This window comes from Lissotriton helveticus, chromosome 10 (genome assembly GCF_964261635.1).
Source record: "Lissotriton helveticus chromosome 10, aLisHel1.1, whole genome shotgun sequence".
Classification (NCBI taxonomy): domain Eukaryota; kingdom Metazoa; phylum Chordata; class Amphibia; order Caudata; family Salamandridae; genus Lissotriton; species Lissotriton helveticus.
Genome location: NC_136071.1, coordinates 203,907,451 through 203,928,221, shown reverse-complemented (window position 1 = coordinate 203,928,221; position 20,771 = coordinate 203,907,451). Strand labels below are relative to the sequence as shown.

The 20,771-nt window shown below is 50.4% G+C and overlaps 1 protein-coding gene across 2 annotated transcripts in view; it reads right to left on the bottom strand.

Annotated features, from left to right (window-relative positions):
* EIF2AK1 (eukaryotic translation initiation factor 2 alpha kinase 1) overlaps positions 1-20,771 on the bottom strand; it is a 270,439-nt gene that overhangs the window by 84,777 nt on the left and 164,891 nt on the right. The window lies entirely within an intron of this gene.

Sequence of the window (20,771 nt, the reverse complement as noted above, 5' to 3'; positions counted from 1 at the left end):
GGTGCTGTCTCCACCCGGTTTCTCAGTCTAGATTTATGCTGGCAAATTCTTTTTCGGACCTCCCGATTCGTTTTCCCAATATACAGGAGTCCGCAAGGGCACAAGATCCCGTACACCACATATTTTGATTTACAATTAGTATGGGTGTCATGTTTCCACGAGATCCCTCTGTATTGGAACAGAGAGCCCTCTATTGTTGACTATTCGACGATTAAGGGGAGAACGACTCCGCATTCGACCCCGGGAAACCACTTTAATTGAGCGAGGTAAGAACTATTCCTTGTAGATATTTCTCACTACATTTTGGTACAGTGAGAACACTGGAGGCTAATGCTTGCTACCTACCTTTCAGTGTGACCCCGCCATTCCATAAACAGAGCATCACCAGCTGCGCCCATACTTTCTACACCCTTTAAGTGGCCTTGCAGACCAGTGGGGTAAGCTGTTAGAGGAAATTGGTTTTTGCTCAAATATTTCCTTAAAGGTCTTAAAAATTTTACATGGAGATATATATCTTTTTCTTCCAGATCTTTCCTTTGGCCCTGATGAGAGTCCCCTCACTTTATAGGACTCGAAACGCGTAGGCCCTTGTACAAAGTGTTGCTCTCCATAATCAGAAATCTAAATAGTAACAACCTGTAGGTGTTAATTTGAGTATATACGTTGTGTTCCATCGTTGAAGCTGATTATGATTAATCTCTTGGTGTATATATACATATATGGTATACTACAGATCCCTATGTTTTGAGCAACCTTTGTTTTCCCCCCCTTTTTCCCCATGGTAATTCTTTAATTTTCCCTTGTCATTCCTTGGTTTTTGTACATATGTATGTTTGGTCTTGTATGAGTGTGATATGGATGACTAGCATGAGCTGAGCCCCTCTGCAGCTTTCGGAACCATCTCCTTATAGCTGTTTTTTGATAAAGCCACACCATATACTCTTAAGTGCATTATAATCCATCGCGGTTAATGCTAACTTTGATTTGGCTTTATCAACACATGTGTAAGGTGTCAAACACTTTGGAATACTACCCCCCTCATCCTCCCCACCAGTTCAGATGGTGGGGGTAGCATTCCACCCTTCAAGAGGGAGAAGACATGTAGATACTGGTACACCCGGTTAAAGTTAAACAGAGCCCCAGCATCACAAAATGGATGCTGCTGCCACAGCCATGAGTCTGCCCTCCTGCTGCTGGACGAAACTCCAGCAGGGGAGGCCTGGACAATAGGTTTCCTGTCCAGGGAGGTGCTAGCACCTCTCCAGACAGGCTTTAGTGTATTGGGGCAGGGTGGGTTGCATTCAGTGAATGCTTTTCAGACACTGCCTGGGGCACACAAGGTGCTCCATGCATTTCCCAGTTCAAACCGGTTCCTGGGGCACTCAGCCCCAGCTCTGGCGTGAAACTGGACAAAGGGGAAGGGGTGTAACCACCCCCTCCCCAGGTCCACTCATAGGTGGGACCTAAGAGTTAGTCCAACCCCTAAACTTGCTATAAGTATAGAACCCCTGTCCCTAGGACTTTAGATTACCCTAGACTAAACTCTGCAACATATATTTTGGACCTTCGACATTCCATATCGTCTGGTAAACGTAAGAAATCTCCCTTGTGGTCAAGGAGTGACCACCCTTTTCAAACAGGCACCAACTGCATCTTTGCCGGTCTGCATTTTCGAGCCTCCCACCGGATCCCGAAGAATCTGCGCCACAGGACACCATGACTTCCAGACATCTCTGAAGCTGACCCGAGCTGACCCGAGAGACTTGGGACCGGAACTCCTGGACCTCCTGCATCTTTGCAACTGCACCTACTTCCTGAGGAAGCCCAAAGTTGTGCATTTTTGGTAGTTGAAGCCCCTGCCCCGAACACCTTTTGCACCGAAGTACAGAGGCCAGCACTCCATGAGTGACCCGTGAGTTCCCTTTCTTAACCCCATCTCGAGGCACCTTCGGGGTTCCTAGTCCGTTGGCTAGTGAGCCCCAACGAAGGCCAATCCTTTATTTCTTGAGCTTTCCTGGTTGCTCCAGACGTGCTCTCACTCCTCTCCAAAGGAGGAGTCCCTCAGACCTTACTGGTCTGCACCGAAGCCAATCTTGTCATCTTGCGTGGATTGCTGTTGCCAAGGCTAGTTAGGTCCAATCCGGATTCTGATGCCGCAGCAAGCTAGATCCTTCGTGGGACAGCTCGAATCCAGCTCCTAATCGTCGTCGACGCCTCCTGGTCCTCGTGGCTGAAGAGTCAAGCTTCACCTCTTTCACCTGAAATCACCCGACATCGGCTGGCATCTTCTCCTCGCCATCCGGGTCACTGGCTAGTGACCCAGACACTGTCCCCTCTGCTTTAAGGTTCTTCACATCTCCGATCTACCCTTGGATCCACCTGGTCGCCTGCAGCATTTCTTTGCAGCTCTCCATAGGAATCAACGACGAAACCCGACACCAAAAGACACCTATGCACCCGGCTTCCCTGGGTGAGGTAACACGAGTACTCCAGTGCTCCCGTGGGTCCTGACTCTCGAAGTGTCCTAGTCTAAAAGGGTTCCATCGTAGTTCACCTCTAAGTGCCCTTAATCCTTAAAATTGTAACTTGTTCGTTCTTCATAGAAAGTCAATGGTGATCCGCGGCTGTGTTTAGACACTGCATGCGTCCCCCGTGGGCCTCCTGTGTCCCTACCTTGAGTGGTTCCTGGTAGCCCCAGCGGTTCTACAGGCCCTAGGCCTGCTTTCTAACCCTCACTTGGTTCTTATACTACTGTTTTAGTATATGGTTTGTGAGGCCCCTAGGGCATAACGTATACTGTGCAACTTATCGTATGCTAATTAAATTCCTTGTATTGTACTTTTACCTCTGACCTCATAAAGAGTCCAGAGGGGTTGTGTTTAGAATAAATACATATATATTTGATATATACCTTGTGTGGTGTGCTTTCATTTGATCATTCAAGAGATTATAATTGGTAAAACTACTAGCTTAACTCGACTCTAAGTCTTAGCCTGAAGGCTGCTCTCCACAGCTACCACTAGGATAGCTTTCCATAAAGGTTGCCTTTAAACCTACCATCAATAAGGGTCGTTTGGACTGGTGCAAGGTGCCCACTAGAATAGTGGACATCATATGCCAGGCCAACTTCTCACCTTATGGATTGGTGTTTCCATGATTGGATATTTGATGTACTTGTTAGTCCCTAGTAAAGTGCACTGAGAGTGCCAGGGCCTGTGAATCAAATGCTACTAGCGGGCCTGCAGCACTGATTGTGCCACCCACGTGAGTAGCCCTGAAAAGGTAACTCAGAACCGCCATTGCGGAGTCTGCGTGCAGTTTGTAACTGCCATATCGACTTGGCCAGTGCACACACTTGCCGGTCCCTCACCTTCCCTTTACTTCCATGTCAGCCACCCCTAAGATAGGCCCAAGGTACCCCTGTGGGCAGGGTGCACTGTATGTGCAAGGTAGGACATGCTCTGGTGTGTGTGGCATGTCCTGACAGTGAATTACGGCCAATTTCGTTTTTCACTATTGCAAGGCTACCTGTTCCTCATAGGACAGAATGGGGAGTTTGTTTATAACATCTTATAAACATAACTGGCCCAGGGAATTTGGTAGGAAAACAAAGTTTAGTATGCCTGAACTCAGAATCTAAAGATGCATCTTTTAGTGAAGGTGATTTTTACATTCTGTGTTTGAAAATACAATTTTTAGAAGGTAGGTATTTTTTTGCTCAGTAATCCTGTGTACCTCTACTGGAATGCGAATTACCTGTCAGGGTTTTGGATGACAGAAGGGTGAGGAGTAGGAGTGGCTCCAGGTAGTCTAGGTGCCACATGAAATGGTTGAACAGACCTGGGCTGCAACTGGGGAAGGGGGAGGAGATTTCCTTTCACTTCAAAGGGCCTGGTCTGCCTCTGACAATGCCGTCTTCACCTCCTGCAAGGAAGTCACACCAGAGAAGGAAGAACTGGTTCTGGCTGGGCACAGACACTCTCTGCCTAAGAGATCAAAGGATTTTGGGATATAAATATTGGGGCCCAGACCCCTGAACTTTAGAACCCTTTTGGATCAAGAAGACTGCCAAGAAGAAGAGCAGGAGAAGCTGTGAGGAGGAACTACCACAATGCTGTGTGCTTTGCTGTGTTGGCCTGCAGTGGCTGCTTCTGTCTTGGGCAGTGAAAGGACGGGACTGAACTTTCTGCAATCTACTTTTGTGAGTTTCTACAAGGGCTTGAGATAGAGCTTGCCCCTGTTCAAGAAGTCTCAGGAACAGCAAAGACTTCAGGCTCTTCTGCCCTCAGCACTGGGGACTGTGTGTTTTATGCTGCAACAAAAGAAGAAGCAACCTGACGACGTACCGTGACCCTGGTCTCACTGACGCCGCCTGCTGACGCTGCCACCAAGCCGCTGCTCGCACCGCGACCTGTGGGCACCGCACTCCGCACCGCCTCGCGACGATGCCTTGGCATCCCTGACGACGCAGCTCCATGCCGAAATCTACGCCGCTGCTTGCACCATAGTTCGAGGGCACAGCGCGTAAAGTTACACAACATACCGCCCTCATCCCGCACCCCAGCCTTGGCCTACAGACGCCATCGACTCCCATTCGTCAGCCCACGACAGCGCTTCAGCAACGCCGCCGCTGCTTGCACCGTGACCTGCTAGCACCCCGACGAGTGCCGCACTCACTTCGCACCGCGACCATGGTCTCACCGACGACGCCATCTCTCCTGACTTCAACAGGAAGGAGTTTCATCCGCAACGCGTGTGACTTCAAGGGCCCGTGCTTTCGGAAGCTCAACTAGAGGTCGCTGACGCCCTGCATTTCTAAAAAGGTACTGTTCCCAACACCGTAGCAGGCCCATGACGCCGCGGTCAGCCAGAACTGTTTGGATTTGTTTGTTCACAACGCCGTGATAGCCCCGGACAGAGCTATCAACATCAAGGAACTGCTTTTCAAGCATATTTTGATAACTGAAGATTTTTAAGTACTGTATTATGGATTTTTATCGTTTTGGGTCTAGTATTAAGTATATAAAAATATTGGATATTTTCTAAACTGGTGTGGTGTCCTTTTGTAGTGCTTACATTGTATTACGTTTGTTATGTGCAAATGCTTTACACACTGCCTCTAAGATAAGCCTGACTGCTCGTGCCAAGCAACCAAGGGGGTGATCAGGGGTTATTTTTGGAGTGTAACTTCCTTATCCTGACTAGATTGGTGGTTTCTGCCTGGCTTTGGCACATGCCCTAGACCTCCAAAAATTCCATTTCAAACAGAGCGCCAGAGTGGCGGTTAGATTGACAAAGCAGACGTCTTGATGACGTCACACTGAGTCGACCGACTACACCAACCAGTGCGCAGGGGTACTGCTAAGAAGAATCTTCCAGATCCAGTCTAACGCCTGGAAGTTTAGAGGGAAGGAATCTGCGGCTAGATGCCCCTATCAGATTGACCAAGCCCGGTACATCACGACTTTCCGTGCATCTTCGCTTACTTGGCAGCCATATTAGATTAGGTCAAAATGTCGGAGCCCACTTACAACTTCACCCATTATCGTCTCAGCACTGCAGCCATTTTAGTTCGAACATATCTGTCAAAGGGCACATTTCACTCAATTTGTTTTCACCGCAGCAGTTCAGCTTGCAGGATTTGATACACTGGTTATTTATTACAGGTACTGTTTTGTTACTTCATGTAAGGAAGTGCCTCTTTTTGTATGGTCGCCCCCAAGTTTTATGATTGAAGCAGATGTTTTTTCAACTCAGAGTGCCTTGAGGCCTGCTAACCAAACCTCAGTGCCCTGACCCTAAAAGTGTACGCCGAATTGGCTAGAACCAGTAGGAAATGGCTAATTACATGTATGTCCATGTAAATTATACCCTGTTACACAGGTCATGTAAATTAGAGAGGTACCCCACAGCTTGAAGCACCGAATGTGCCACCCTGGAGGTTCCCTAAGTTAAACAAGTCCTCTAGTTTCCCACTGCAGACAGGTAGAGCAGTTGTGAACTGCTAGCCTAACTTTGCTATTGAAAGAAATTGCAAAGCCACCACTTCCACAGGACATGTGTATAAGTCACTCCTTTGGCAGGCCTTCCAAGCCCTAAAGGCTGGGTGCACCATATGACACAGGCAGGACATGTACTTTACATGTCCAGACAGTAAAACATGCAAAACAACCATTTTTACTGTGGAAAGACTTGGTTGCCCAATTGGCAACTACAGAATTACATGCTGACCCCTCAGCTTTGCTAACTCCTGAATGATGCAACCAAAGTGGGCACTACAAGGTATCAAACAACTCGCTACATTATGCACAACTTGTATCTTAAGTCGAAATTAATGTAACTTGTTGCAGTGTGCAGCTTTATCAAAGCTGCCACTTTGTTCTCTTTAAAGCTCCTATGCCTTCCCAGACACCCATTGAGCCTGCTCCACGATACAGCTTTCAGCCCTCCTGGAGAAAAGGGCCAAAGACTGTGAGGTAGGAGAACAATTGGGAATTTCAGGTCAGGGAGGTATTACCTCCGTCCTGCAGGAAGTCACTTAGGTGTTAGCAGATGTCGATACCACGGGGAGGGCTGTCCCATTGTGAAAGTAGACAGGCTGGCAAGGGGATCAGAGAGGGGAAAGCAATTGCCAAACCGGTTTCCTCAGGGGCGTGTAGCCCAGAGTTAGACACACACCGGGTGAGATAGGGAGGTCAGTACACCAGAAGAGGGGTCTCGCCATTTTGGGAGTGTGCAGAATGGTGCATCCGGGGATAGCCAGATGCCACACTCCAAAGGAAGTGGTCACCAGGTGGGAGGGAAATGGCAGTTCTGAGTTACCTTTTCAGGGCTACTCACATGGGTGGCACAATCAGTGCTGTAGGCCCGCTAGTAGCATTTGATTCACAGGCCCTGGCACTCTCAGTGCACTTTACTAGGGACTAACAAGTACATCAAATATCCAATCATGGAAACACCAATCCATAAGGTGAGAAGTTGGCCTGGCATATGATGTCCACTATTCTAGTGGGCACCTTGCACCAGTCCATTGACTACCAACCACATCCTGCCCAATGTGATTTTTCAAGCATAAGATGGGCACCCCTGACACACACACCTCAGATCTCGATCTACTTGGAAGAAGGACTGCCCTGCTGCACCGAGGGACCATCTTGAACGTCTTGTTCCGAAGGACCAAGATGGGGTGCAGGCCCCCCTGGTCCTTCTTGGGGACCAGGAAGTTGTGGAAATAACAACCACTCCCTACTTCCTGACCGGGAACGTGCTCGATGGCACCCTTGACCAAGAGGGCCGTGACTTCCTGACAGAGAAGAGCCAAATGATCCCCCCGACATGCGGTGGTACCGAGGTGGGATGGTCGGAGGGGAGGACAGAAAGGGGAGCGATTAACTGTGGCAGATTATCTGCAGCACCCACTTGTCCGAGGTAATTTCGTGGCAGTGGTGGAGGTGGTGGCGGACCCTGCCACCCAACGGCATGGGGTGTTCCCTGAAGGTCAGATTAGGAAGGCTTAGAGGCGGAAGCAGCGGGGGTTGAGTTGGACTGACCCGGTCGCTGGTTACCAGACCCGCCCCTGCGGAAGTCACGGCCACGCTGGGGCTGGTTCTACACAGGCTTAGTGGAGGAGTGTGCTTGGGTGGTCTTACCCTGGCCACGAAAGGAACAAAACCCAGACATGGCAGGGCTCTTCGTGGAAAGACCCAAAGAATTGGCCGTGGCCCCCTAGTCTTTAAAGCGCTCCAGGGCATTGCCCGCCTTGTCACCAAAGAGGTGGGAGCCATCAAACGGCATGTCCATGAGCGAGCTCTGGACGTCGGGAGAAAACCCGGTAGATAGCAAACAGGCATGGCGCCGCAACGCCACAGTTGTGGAAATCTCCCTGCCCAGCGAATCAGCGGTGTCCAGACCACACCTGATATCAAACTTCACTGCATCCTTGCCCTCTACAACCGCTCTGGAAAGGACAGCGTGGACCTCTTTAGAACACCGAGGCAAGACCTCGGCTACCGACTCCCACACCGCGTGGGAGGAGCAGCCCAACAAGCAGGCAGTGTTAACTGACCACAACCCCAAGCTGGCTGAGGAGAACAACCTCTTGCCATATTGGTCAAGCCTCTTAGAGTCCTTATCTGGCGGAGCTGTGGCAAAGGCACTCTGCGAAGTCGAGGCCTGAATGACCAGGCTCTCAGGCACTGGGTGATGACGCCCAGCGACGTTCTTATCCACCTGCGCTCCCGGGGGCCGGCCGCAACCCAGTGCCCAAGAGGACTTCCGTGAGGGCCTCATTGAAAGGGAGCAGCGGTTTGGACGCCGTAGACGCCGTTTGGAGCATCTCCGTAAGGAGGTTGGTTTTAAGGGCCACCGTAGGGAGGTCGGGATAAAGAGCCTCCGCAGCCCGACGGAACACCATAGTGTAGAAAGCTCCCTCCTCCATAGTAGGCGGAGGGGAGGCAAATCCTGGGTCAGACGACACATCAAGTTCCCCTGCATCCTGAAGGTCATCCACCCAATCCTGCTCGAAGTCACTTTGCCGTGCAAGGGGGTCCTCTGAGCCGTCCCAGTCCTCGTCTGGCTCTGGGGTAGAAGGAGCAGGCTGCGGCGGCAGGACCGGAACCAGGGAGGGGGTCAGCGGGCGTCGGAAGCGGCGTCAGTAACGGCGCCAGCTGGGGCCATGCTATTGCTGCATCTCAATGCGGATTCCAGGCCGGAACACGGTAACCAGGGTAGGGGCAGCATAAACGGCACCCAGTGCGGCGCCTGTGGGGGAGCCAGGGGCGGCACAGGGGATGGAGTAAAGGGCAGTGCCGGGGCCGGAGCCAGTGGCGCTGCACCTTGTGGTGCCGTGGCTGGAGCCAAGGGCGCTGGATCCAGTGGTTCTGGGGCCGGCTCCAGGGGGGGTGCCGCCGGGCCAACAGGATCTGGACACGGGACCGCGGGGCCCGCAGGCGCACCTGCGGGAGCCAGAGGCGTAAAAAGGAGGTCCATGGCAGCAAGAAATTCTTTCATCTGCTCGGGAGTCGCCGACGGACCCGGGTATGGCGGGTAGGCCGTGGGACTCCCAGGCTCCAAAGGAGCCGCAGGGGTGGAGCCCCTGCCCCCCTCGTCCGCCTCCGAGGAGCGATAGGGGGATGTTGGAGAGCAAGCACGCTTCTTCTTATGGCCTCCAGCAACTACCAGCACCACTCTCACAAGGCCTCCAGGCCATGGCTTGACAGTCCCGACAATCCCGGGAGTCATGGTCACTCTGCAGGCAGTAGAGGCAGACATCATGGGGGTCAGCCACGAACGGCCCACAAGACTTGAAGCCGGGCATTCCTACGTGCACCAGGAGACAAATTGAGGAGACAAAAAGTCTAACAAATTGGCCAAAAAATGACCAAGGTACGTGCTCAATCCGGATCTGCGCATGGGTGGCGACTAAGTACTCTCCGTGATGTCATCTCAGCGCCTACGACACCAGTGACGACGCGGAGCCGCAGGACGCCACCTACTGGTGTGCACCGGTACTGCGAAGCAGAAAAACTTTCCGGATCCAGTCTGACGCCTGGGGATATTCTAAGGTAAGGAATATATCACTAACGTGTCTCTTTCAGATATGTATATCTCCGGAAGCCCTCTGGTGGATTTTTATTAGTCTAGTATCTAGTATGTCATTTCGATTTCTTCATCAATTGTTTTGCTGCTGTTTAAATGCTTCACACTTGTCCTGTGTAAGCCTTGCTGCTCACTGCCACAGGCTGAGCTGAGGGTTTTCCAGATGAAACCTACTGGACCTAAAGGGATTGGTCAGTATATTACATAGGAAGGTCGTACAACCACACCCTATAATATTCTCAATTTCCTCACACTTCATCTTCACAGTTGTCTACTAATTTGACATCACCTAGGTAGTACATTATAGTTCCTCTTTTACCATGACTACCAGTCAATACCTTGTGGTATCTGTTATTGTTTGAACACCTACCTCATGATGTATTTATGTTCCATGTTCTCCCATGGGGTTTTCAGGGGGTTGTGTTGCTAAGGGTGCTGCTGTGCAGTTGGTGCAGGACGTGGGCTCCCATTTTATTTCATTAAAATTTGGTACAAAACGTTTTCTGGCGTATTACTTCTTCTACAGGGATCCTCTGCTTTCTATGGGCACTACTCTGACACTGTTGCTAGGACTATTTCAGGCAAGGAAGGAAGGGAATCCCATAGGCACTTGCATTCCCCTAAACGTATATACCCTATAATCATGTATGATGATCTATATAGTGTTTTCTTATGATGATCAATCAATAATCTTTCCTTATACACTGAACTATAATATTATTTAGGCACCTCCATGACCACACTAGTTGGGGCCTTTACATGTAGCAGTTGTACTAAACATGGACCATATACACTGCCTGATAAACAAGTTACTTACCTTTGGTAACACCGTATCCGGTAAGACTCTATCTAGCTGCAGATTCCTTATAGCATATTCCCCAGGAGTCCAATTGGATCCTGAAACTTTTGACAAGCAGTACCCCTGCATGCCTGCAGGTGGCGCCGTTCCGCACCACGTGACGTCTGCGTTGTCTACGCTGGAGAGGACGTGCGCAGTGCCTATATAGGCGCCACTCTTGCGCGTGGACGTCAGTTTCTTTTGTAACTTTCCACACCAGAAACACGGAGCTACGAGGAACACGGACTACTGGAGTGCGAAGCTAGTGCCCTTAGATGGGGTGAACCCTTTACACTATAATCCGTTAGAGTGGGGAGGATGGGAGTGTCGGTAAGGAATCTGTGGCTATATAGAGTCTCTACCAGATAAGGCTTTACCCAAGGTAAGGAAAGTATTTATCTGATAGAGACATCTAGCCACAAATTCCTTACCTTAGACTAGATACCCAAGCAATACCTCAGCGGAGGTGGGGCTGCGATAAAGGATTACTCCAAAAAGTCCTGTCGGACCGAATAGGCAAAGTGACCATCATGCTGGACCGGACTGTCGGGCAGCAGTGTTTCGTAAATGTATGTAAAGAAGCCCACACTGCTGCCTGACAAATATCTATGACAGGAATTTTGTGAGCAAGTGCAGTAGTTACAGCTTTGGCTCTGGTAGAGTGAGCACGCACAACCTCAGGGGGTGGCTTCAGCCAATGTGTAGCAGATTTTGATGCAGAGTACTATTGATCACGAGATGGTCCGTTTCTGCACCACCTTCCATTTCTTGGCTCTGACATAAACCATGAAGAGTTGATCGTCCACCTGAAACTCTTCTGTGTGGTCAAAGTAGAATGACAATGTTCTTTTTGTGTCCAGCTGATAGTCTCGCCTCTTCTTTAGAGGGATGAGGTGGAGCGTAGAAGGTAGGCAGAGTGATAGACTGGCCTATGTGGAAAGGAGTTACCACCTCAGTAAAAGGATGCTAGAGTCTGAAAGACCAGCTTGTCTGGATAGATGGCAAGGTACAGAGGATTTGCAGACAGTGTGGCAGAGAGATAACCTTTCAGTGTCATGAACTTGCTCCAATGGCAGGTGTATAGCATCTTAGTGAAGGGATGCCTGGCTGCAAAAATACCGTTGCAGACTTCGGACAGAAGGTCGAAAGCGGTCAACTGTTGCAGCTAAATCTCCATGAATGAAGGTGAAGCGTTTTCAGTTTTGGGTACAGACTCTGCCCTGTTGCTGTGAAAAAAGATCCTCCCAAAAAGGCAGCCTGTTTGGAGGACTTTTGCTCAACAGCTCAGGATACCTACCTACCTGTGCCAAATCTGGAGCTAAAAGAATAACTTGGGCTGGGTCTTCCTGATCGTCTGGAGAACTCTAGGCAGGGGTGATATTTGCAGAAAGGCGTAGAGGAGACCGGAGCTCAGCTTGAGACAAAAAGCATCTACAAGCGAGAGCAGTCTTAGAAACTCCAGCTCGCAAAACTGCTGACATTGTGCATTCTAGGCAGTACCAAACAGATCTAATCAAGGCTCTCCATACTCCGGGTGGAAACGCCATTTGTGACTTGCAAGGCATCGATGGCGGAGTTCATCTGCCCTGACGTTCAGAGAACCCTCCAGGTGTTGAAACACTAGGGTTTTGCCCTGGTGTTCCAGCGACGACATCCAGAGGTGCAGTGCTTCTAGACAAAGAGTCCACGCCCCCACCCTGCTCTGTTTGTTGCAATACCACATAGTGGTGGTGTTGTCCATGACCACGTGTACCAGCCTTACCCTGACTGCAGGAAGAAAGGCTTCCAATGCCAAACGGATTGCCCAAAGCTCCAACAGGATGATGTTCCCTCTGAGATCTGGACTATGTCAGAGAGATTCCACTGATGTTGCGCCCACTGGGTCTTCAGGTCCACCTGCAGAGATCGCATATGCTAAGGGGCATGAGTAATGTAGGAAAGTAGGATCTGCCTTCAGGGTCACCCCCACTTTTTGCTGGGGTCGTTCTGTACTCTGACTGGGATCCTGCTAATCAGGAACCCAGTCACTGGGCTCCCTCCCTAAATTGGACTTGGTAAGTACTTTTGTTACCTTCCTAATCAGCAGCTGGTGTACCCTTTTAAGTTCCTAGTATATGGTACGGAGGTAACCTCGGCATAGGTACACAAGGGGTCCTCCATGGGCTGCAGCATGTGTTGTGCCACCTATGAGAGACCACTCTAACTGTGACTACAGGCCTGCCTGTGCACCGTGTGTGAGCTGGTGCTCGCACTACTCACAACAGATATAAGTTTCCTTATATCTGAGGTCACTGCACTTAAAACCTATAAGTCACCCCAAAGGTAGGACTTTCAATCCTGAAGGCAGGGTGCCTGCTTATAAGTGTGAGGGTGCCCTGCATGAGAAAGACACCCCCTACGAACCTAGGAGTCAATTCTCCCGGTTTTGTAAGTGTGGTCAGCCATTTTAGACCTATAGTGGACATCAAGTCAATTACGAGATGTCTAACTATATATTGGCTGCACCAAAACCATACATGTTTGGCATCAAACATGTTAGAATCCTACCCCAACACAGATTCCAGTGTTGGATGTAGGATCCCATGTATTACCGGTACCATACTTTCAGGGTCTAACAGCAACCCAGTGCTGCAGCTGACCACAGACATGATTCTGCACTCCTGCTGCTGAGCCAGACTCGAGCAGGGCAAGGTAGAACAATAGGTTTTGCTGTCACAGGGAGAAGTAACCAGGGAGACCGTGTGCAGAGTGGAAACACAACGGTATGCTCAATACAAGTCAATGGGGAAGTCGCGGTTGATGTTTACAAGAAGGAGAGCCCTTCCCAGAGGACCCTGAAGATATCCTGTGGAAGAAGGAAGGTGGATACCCCAGAAACCAGGATACTTACACCAGGGAAGCCGGGGGCATATGTGAGAAATGACGTCGGAAACTGCCATAGACCACAATGGAGGACTTCAGTGAAGATGCCGCCGGCGAAGAAGGTGAAAGTGCCTGGTGGAATCCAAGGGTGGATTCTTGATGAGGAGTACCTGCAAGCAGAGGGGACAGAGTCTATGCCACTAAGGAGTGGCCTGAAGGCACCGAAGACCAATGACCACCGATGACGGAAGATGCAGGAGAGTTGATGGTGCCCTTGTCGCTGCAGCTGTGAGGGACCAGGCGACGCTGTGGAAAACCAGGAGCATTTCATGAGCCGTCCCACGTCAAAAGTCGAGAGCCAGGGGGTCGGTGTCCGGCAGGAGCACCAACAAGCCTTGACGGCAGCAACAGACGAGGAAAACGAAGAAGGTGCAGTGCCGAGACCAGCAAGGTCCAACGCACTCATCAATTGCAGGAGAGTCAGAGCAGGTGTGAGCAAGCAGGGGAGCCCACTGAAGCCAAAGACCCTCAGGAGGACTCTTGTGTACAAATTCACAAAGCAGATTGTGTTTGTACAAGTTTATTGTCTGGAGCAATTGAACATCCTTCCAGCTGTCTTGCACCGGTTCCTGCAAGTGCCTTCAACAGTAAAATCTTTGCACAATAACAATTCTAACATAGAACATTGCTAGTCGCCTAGCAATGCTTAGAGGAACAACACAACAAGGACCCACAGGCCGAAGGCACAGGAGTCGCAAGAGGACCTTAAGCAGCTCACCAAGAATGCAAGACCACGATGCAGAGGATGCAGTGAGGACGAAGATCTTGGTAGCAAGAGTTGCTGGAGACTGAAGATCTCTGGAGAATTGAGTCAACAAGCCTTGGCAACTGCAAGTCGACGCAGAGCACAGGGGTACTGCTCCAGCCGATCTGACCTAGCTGATGTACAACATGGCTAAAAGACATTGCCAAAGCCAACAAGTCATTCATAGGAGAGACCTATTGGCTTTGCCGATGCTTGTTTTCTTCAAACACAAAACCCAACTTTGAGTTTTTGTTCTTTGCGTTTTTCTTTTTTTGAAAAAAAAAAAAGAAGAAACTTTGCCAAATAGATCCGACATGTTTGGCTGAAACGTAGTGCAAAGTTCACACGGTTACAGGAACCAGCTTGACAGCAATCTAGAAATGACCGTCGGCCCAATTGATATTTTTAAATATGGCGGTTGGGACCTCCGTCAAGGCAATTGACTATTTTATTTCATTGCCCTGGCAGAAAATGGCCTGACCACCAAGAATTAAATTGGGTCCTTAGTCATTGATTATGAGTGGGTCAGTACTTTCTGACCCCTGCTCAGAGGGCGGGAATTACAGCACCCAGTAGTTACAGGGGGGGGGGGGTGTTTAAATACCTCACTATCTTAAAGTTCAGCACGTCTAACCAGCTGGAATTTAGCAGAGAAAAACCGTATAGTATTTACTACAACACGTGGGTTTTTGTACGTTGAGCCCCAAAATCCATGCTATTTCCCAGAATCATCTTCAAATAGGTGCATCTGATACATTTTAAGCCCATGGGAGTCGCATTTGTATCAGGTACAATAATTACCACTTACTCCCCTGACACACTCACTATCAGGGCCTTAGTTGTCATCAACTGATTGAGTCCCACTACTAGCAGAGCAAACTTACACAGTTCGAGTCAGACATTGCTCTGTTCCATACATGGCATTGTTATTGGATCTATATGGTTAATACTCTGTTCCATACATGATATTGTAATTGGATCTATATGGTTAATTTGATCTGTACTGTTTAGAGCTATATATTATTTTTTCTCAGTCTCTATACATAAACTGCTGTAACGCATATTACACGCCGACCTGTAAAATCTGTAACTGATATACAAAACATCCTGCTTTATACATACATTCAAATAGTTCCTCTGAATACACAGTTTGCGCTAAGCAATAAACGTTTACTAGACCTGTGAGGCCTACCACATGTACGGCAAGTATAACCATGTCGGTTTCTGAAATTACATCCACTAAATTAAAACATGCAGCAAGAATCTTACTCTTTAAATGAGCTCCTTAGCACCTAGAGACATCTTATGTAAATGCACTTTACAAACATCATCCAACCAACAGGAAAAAACATAGTTATGGTAAGAATGGAAACTGAATTCATGATAATGGTATCAAGTCTGATCGTTTCGGGGGCATGGCCGGGAGCATCAAGATAGCGGTCGCACTTTAGAAGTGCTCCGGACCCCTCCGTCATCCGCTCCTTAATCCACTGCCATCTCAGAGCAAACGGCTCGTATTCCTGCCCTGCTGCTGGAGCTGTCTAGAGTGCAACCGGCGCCGGAGCATGGATTCCATCCTCAGTGGGGCCTGAATACAGCCTCGCTGTGATCCTTCGGGCGGAAGGACTCAAGATGGCGGCCCCCGCTGGCACAGAGACCCGGCTCCGATCGGCGACGCTCTGAGACCGTGCCGTCCCATCCGCTGCTGAGTGAAGGCTGGCCGCCCTAGCTGAGACCAGCTGCAAGGGGCTGCTGCTGCTCCTGCAACTGCCATAGTCTTTGAGGTGAGAGGTGCCGGGGCCGCCTTGGCGTGGCCCGGTGTTTGCGGCGCAGTAGGTACGTAGGCTACGGAGGTGTCCGGCAATCGGGTAGGGCGGCGGGGGGGGGGGAATGGGGCTCCCTCCCTCCCCCCCCCCCTCCTGGTGTCCGGGCCTCAGCCCTGCCTGTTGGATTGCGCCCCCTTGACCCGCGAGAGAAGCGAGGTTCTCGTCGGGGAATGCCAACATCCTTCTCTTCTCCTGGACCTAGTGGATGGCCTGCTACGGCGATGGAGGTGATCCGACTGTCGGTGTGAGAGGCGGGGAGCGGCTGAACTGTGTCCTGCTCACCCCACCTCCTGTTGGCGCTGCCGCGCTCTGCTCGGCCCCGGTGGACGCTAGCCCTCTGGCTTGGATGGAAGTAGGCCCTGGTCCTGAACTCACCTCAATGTTCCTGCGGGCGAGTTTGTTCACTCGCTGAGGCCTTGGGCCGACTGGTGGGGTGAACCGGAGGGGCATCAGCTTACATTCCGGTCAGCGGGGGCCTGCCATACCTGTCCACCCCCCTGCCCTCCTTATCTTACACATCGTTGGTGCAGGGATGCACTTGGGCCTCAGGGGCCTTTCCACCATCTCCACTCTGCATTGTGGCTGACAGGTGCACGGCTGTGACTCACGACGGAGGGCTGGTTGCCGCTTGGGGCGGTGAGAGGACAGCTTCCATGACCTGGGGTCCCTCGCGCATTTGCCTTGCCTGACTCTGGACTTCGGGGGACACTTGCGCCTTGGGTGCAGCAACCGGATGGGCAGATTCCTTAGGTGGCACTCCTGCAGACACGGGCCCCATCACCTCAGCCTTCGGAGGTGTCTCTGCTCTGGCGGAGGGCTGGGGGAACCTGGATGTCCTGGAGTGGTACGGCTGTCTTTTCGTGCAGTAGAGGGTCCCCAGAGGGGCCCGCTGTTGATTGAGACCGGCAATGGTCACATCAAGGGACTTATGACCGATGGCGGCCTTCCCTCCTGCTCGCTCATGAGGGCGGAAGCTCGCAGAGTACGCTCAGTTTCTGGTCCTGACCCGGACGCATGCCCAATCCTGGTTCAGTGGCATGGAGTCATGGGTTTTGGATTTGGACCGACTGATCCCTGCCCCAAATCCATGTCTCTCACTCCAACTGGCTGTGAGCACCTGGGAGACTAATGGTGAAACTGGGTGGTGCCCGGGTTGGTGAGACCTGCCGAAACTGTCCCTGAGCTCCAGACCAGAGCGCCTGCCTGTCCCGATCCTCCCATCACCGGAGCGGTGGGAGAGGGGGGTTGTGGTTGCTGATCTACTTGCTCCCAGGTCCCCACCTTGCCACGATCGATGCTCATGGGGCTTCGGCCCCTCCTGCCGACTGGGATCATAGGAAGAGACTGGGTCAAAGCCTCCCAGCACACAGACCAAAATGGACCAGTACATGACCAACGAGATCAGGGCAACGGGGGGCCCCGTGGACAAGGATGCCCCTGCCAGCACGGATCTCGCCACTATCCTTCAAGCCATCCACACCTCCCAATCCTCTGTGGAGAGCAAGATCAAGGCGGTCAGGGCATGACTCTAATGCGTCAAGACCTTCGTAACGCCATGGCCAGCATTAAAGAAATGGAATCTCACCTCTCCACGGTGGAGGAGGATGTCCAGCAACTTAAAAGCCAGGTTGACCGCCTTCAGACTCAAACTCAAGAACTACATAGTCAGGCTGAAGACACAGAGAACAGGTCAAGACGGAACAACTTCCGCCTCGTGGAGTTTCCAGAGGGCTTGGAACAGGACAGAACGTCCAACTTCATTGAACGCTGGCTGCGCTAGTGGATGCCCGAGAGCTCCCTTTCCCTGTGGTTTGCAATTGAGCGGGCACACCGATCTCTTGCCGGCAGGCCGCCACCGGGTGCCCCCCACCGACCCATCATCACATGCATTCTTAACTTCAGAGACCGAGACTCCATCCTGGCTGAAGCTCGCAAGCAGCAACATCTTAAATATCAAGGTCAAGTGATCATGATCTTTCCCGACTACACCCGGGAGGCCCAGGGTCAACGACGCTCCTTCGGAGAAGTCAAGCAAAAACTCTGTGCCTTCAACATTTAATATAGGCTTCTCTTCTCAGCCCGCCTACGTGTGGTGCTCCTTTCGACTCCTCCGAGGAAGCCTGGACGTGGCTAACGGAGAAGCTCCCTCTGCGGATCAATGGCCCAGGCCGGTTCCCCCGCTCCCGCACAAAGGATACCCAGAGAGTCCTACCTGAGCCGCGACCTAAGCGCAGTCGTTCACACAGGAAGCGAGGTCCACGACGCGCCAGGTCAGATTCGCCACCGGGCCCTAGTCAGCGCTTCGTGTCTGGAGCACCCCAAGTGATCAACTAGCTGTACACCGCATTGGGTCCCCACACCTCTCAGAACCAGGAGGCACTCCGCCTCGCTCTTCCCGAACTGACCTAACTGACAACGATCTCTTCCAGAGTCCGGTCCTCCTCAGGGCTCGACCCTGAACCTACAATGGACTGATGGCAGGGACCAGTCCTTGGGCCTGCGGAACAGTACTCAAGCTTATTGCCGCTTTCTCTCTCTATGGACACTCCCACTGAACATCCTGATACGAGGAGGGGTCCTCCACGAATCCCCATTCCCAAGCATTTTAGTTTGGTTAATTTTCCAGTTCTCTTTGTTTGGGTCTCTAATCTCTCTGGTTTTAAAGCATGGGATCTCATTGGGATCTCCCAGTTGGGAGATGTATGAGGAAAGGACCGTTTGCGCACTTTTCAGGACCTGCATAACCGGTATTCCCTACACTCTTCACAGTTGTATCGATACTTGCAGTTGCGCCACGCCCTCCATTCCCACATCTCAGATGGTACCTCCCTACCTGAATACAGCTCACCCAAAGCCCAAATTATGACTGGCAATCTGGAGAAAGGGGGGGTTTCCCGCATCTACCGCTCCCTTACAAACCACACTCCTAACACACTGCACCTCCTCAGAGATCGCTGGGAGGGATGGCTGGGGGCCTTAGAAGACAACGACTGGAGAGACGGTCTAATGTCTCCTAAAACAATCACAGATTTGGCAAGACTCAGTTTATTCCAAACATACTATCTCCATGCTGCCTACCTCCCACCGCTGCGCCTCCACCACGCAGGGCTCAGGCCTAGCGCGCCATGCCCCCGCTGTAGTCAACTGCAAGCAGATTTTTACCACATGGTATGGCTTTGCCCAGTAGTCACACGTTTCTGGGAATTAGTGGTCGGAGAACTCACTGAGGTCCTGGGCTGAGAGGTCCCTCTTAATGTGCTCTTGGGGGTCACCGAGGGACTGGATGGTTCTTGGACCGACAAACTCTTTCTTAATACAGCCATGATGGTGACAAAAAGGGACATTGCGGCAAGCTGGCTGAACCCAACAGTGCCCACCATGGCACGATGGCGCAGAAGGGTGGACTGGTGTGCGGCACAAGAAAAACACCTGTACGCAGCTAGGTGATGCCCCAAGAAATATAATAAAATGTGGGGCAAATGGGTGGGAGCGATAGAGGACTGAGGTTCCACGGCGGCAGTCTGGGACACGGTGGGTGTTATCCTGCTTTTCCTTTTTCCCTTATTGCCTGTGAATATCCAAGACGTACTTGATGTCATACTGTAGTCATGTCTCTGATGGACAACAAAGCTCCTATTTGCTGCTGGTCTTATGCTTATGTTTTTCTTTTTGCTTTCTCTATGCTCGTTTGTTTTTATTACCAAAATCAATAAAATTGGTTATCAAAAAAAGTGTGATCATTTCTTTATAACCAAAACGGAATGGGTGGTTACCCAAGTGCACCAAAGGAAGCCAATCAAGAATCAACTGCTGTCTTATGCTTGTGAACATAATAACATTTCTTGTACTCTGTACTCTTTAAAGCAAATTAATCACCTTTTGTAACAGAAGAGACTTGTGCATTAACAAACTGCTTCATAAAGATGTAGGTATGCACCAATGCTAAACGTAACACTAAAGCAGTACATAATTGTCTCTTTTTTTATACAGAGCACATCAGTTCTTCCTATTCATTTAGCAGCAACCTACCGAAGGGAAAAAAGTCTACTCTGTTTATTAGAATTAGGAGCAGATCCTGATATAAGGTAAGCTGCGCGCATATTGGTTTCTCAGTTTCAGGGACTAAGTGGTATTCGATGGTTAAGCAAGACAAAAGATTTTGCGTAAGGGGAAAACTAACTGTAAATCTCCTGGCATTTAACACAACTTTTAAAATACTTAACCTACAACTCCCAGACTTCACCGATGGGTCATCTCTCACTATCCGCCTTTCTTTCTTTCTATCTTAATTTATATCTGGGCTTCATTATGTCCAAATGTCTGTGGTACCTGGCACAGTTTTTCTCCCCTCTAGTCTTGCAATCCAACTGGCATAGCCATTCATTACCCACTAAAGGATTCTCTCTTGACCTGGTCTCCACAATCATTCTACAGCCTATTCTCTACTGTGCTTCTGTGAATCCTACAATGCAGGTCCCATGTTAGGGAATGCCCTCTGGCAATGGCACTGCAGGTGGACATGGCTCGCCCATTTAGAGGGATCCCTCTGACACCGTGTCTGTCAGAAGTAGGCAATGGGAGTTATGACATACAGGTTTATGTCTCATTAACAGCCCATCTACAAAAGTTGTAGGTGGGCAAGAAAATGCTCAAAAATCTGGAGCCTAGAGCCCCAAGCAATATTATGCTAATCTTCTGAATGCTATTTAGAGATAGCAACACACTGAGGCTTTTATTGTATTGTACTAACCTGTATATAACATGCTAACAATAAGCTTGTATGGGCATAAAGTTCAGATTTTGCTATATGTAATGCTCTTAAGTATATGAAATATAATGGCCA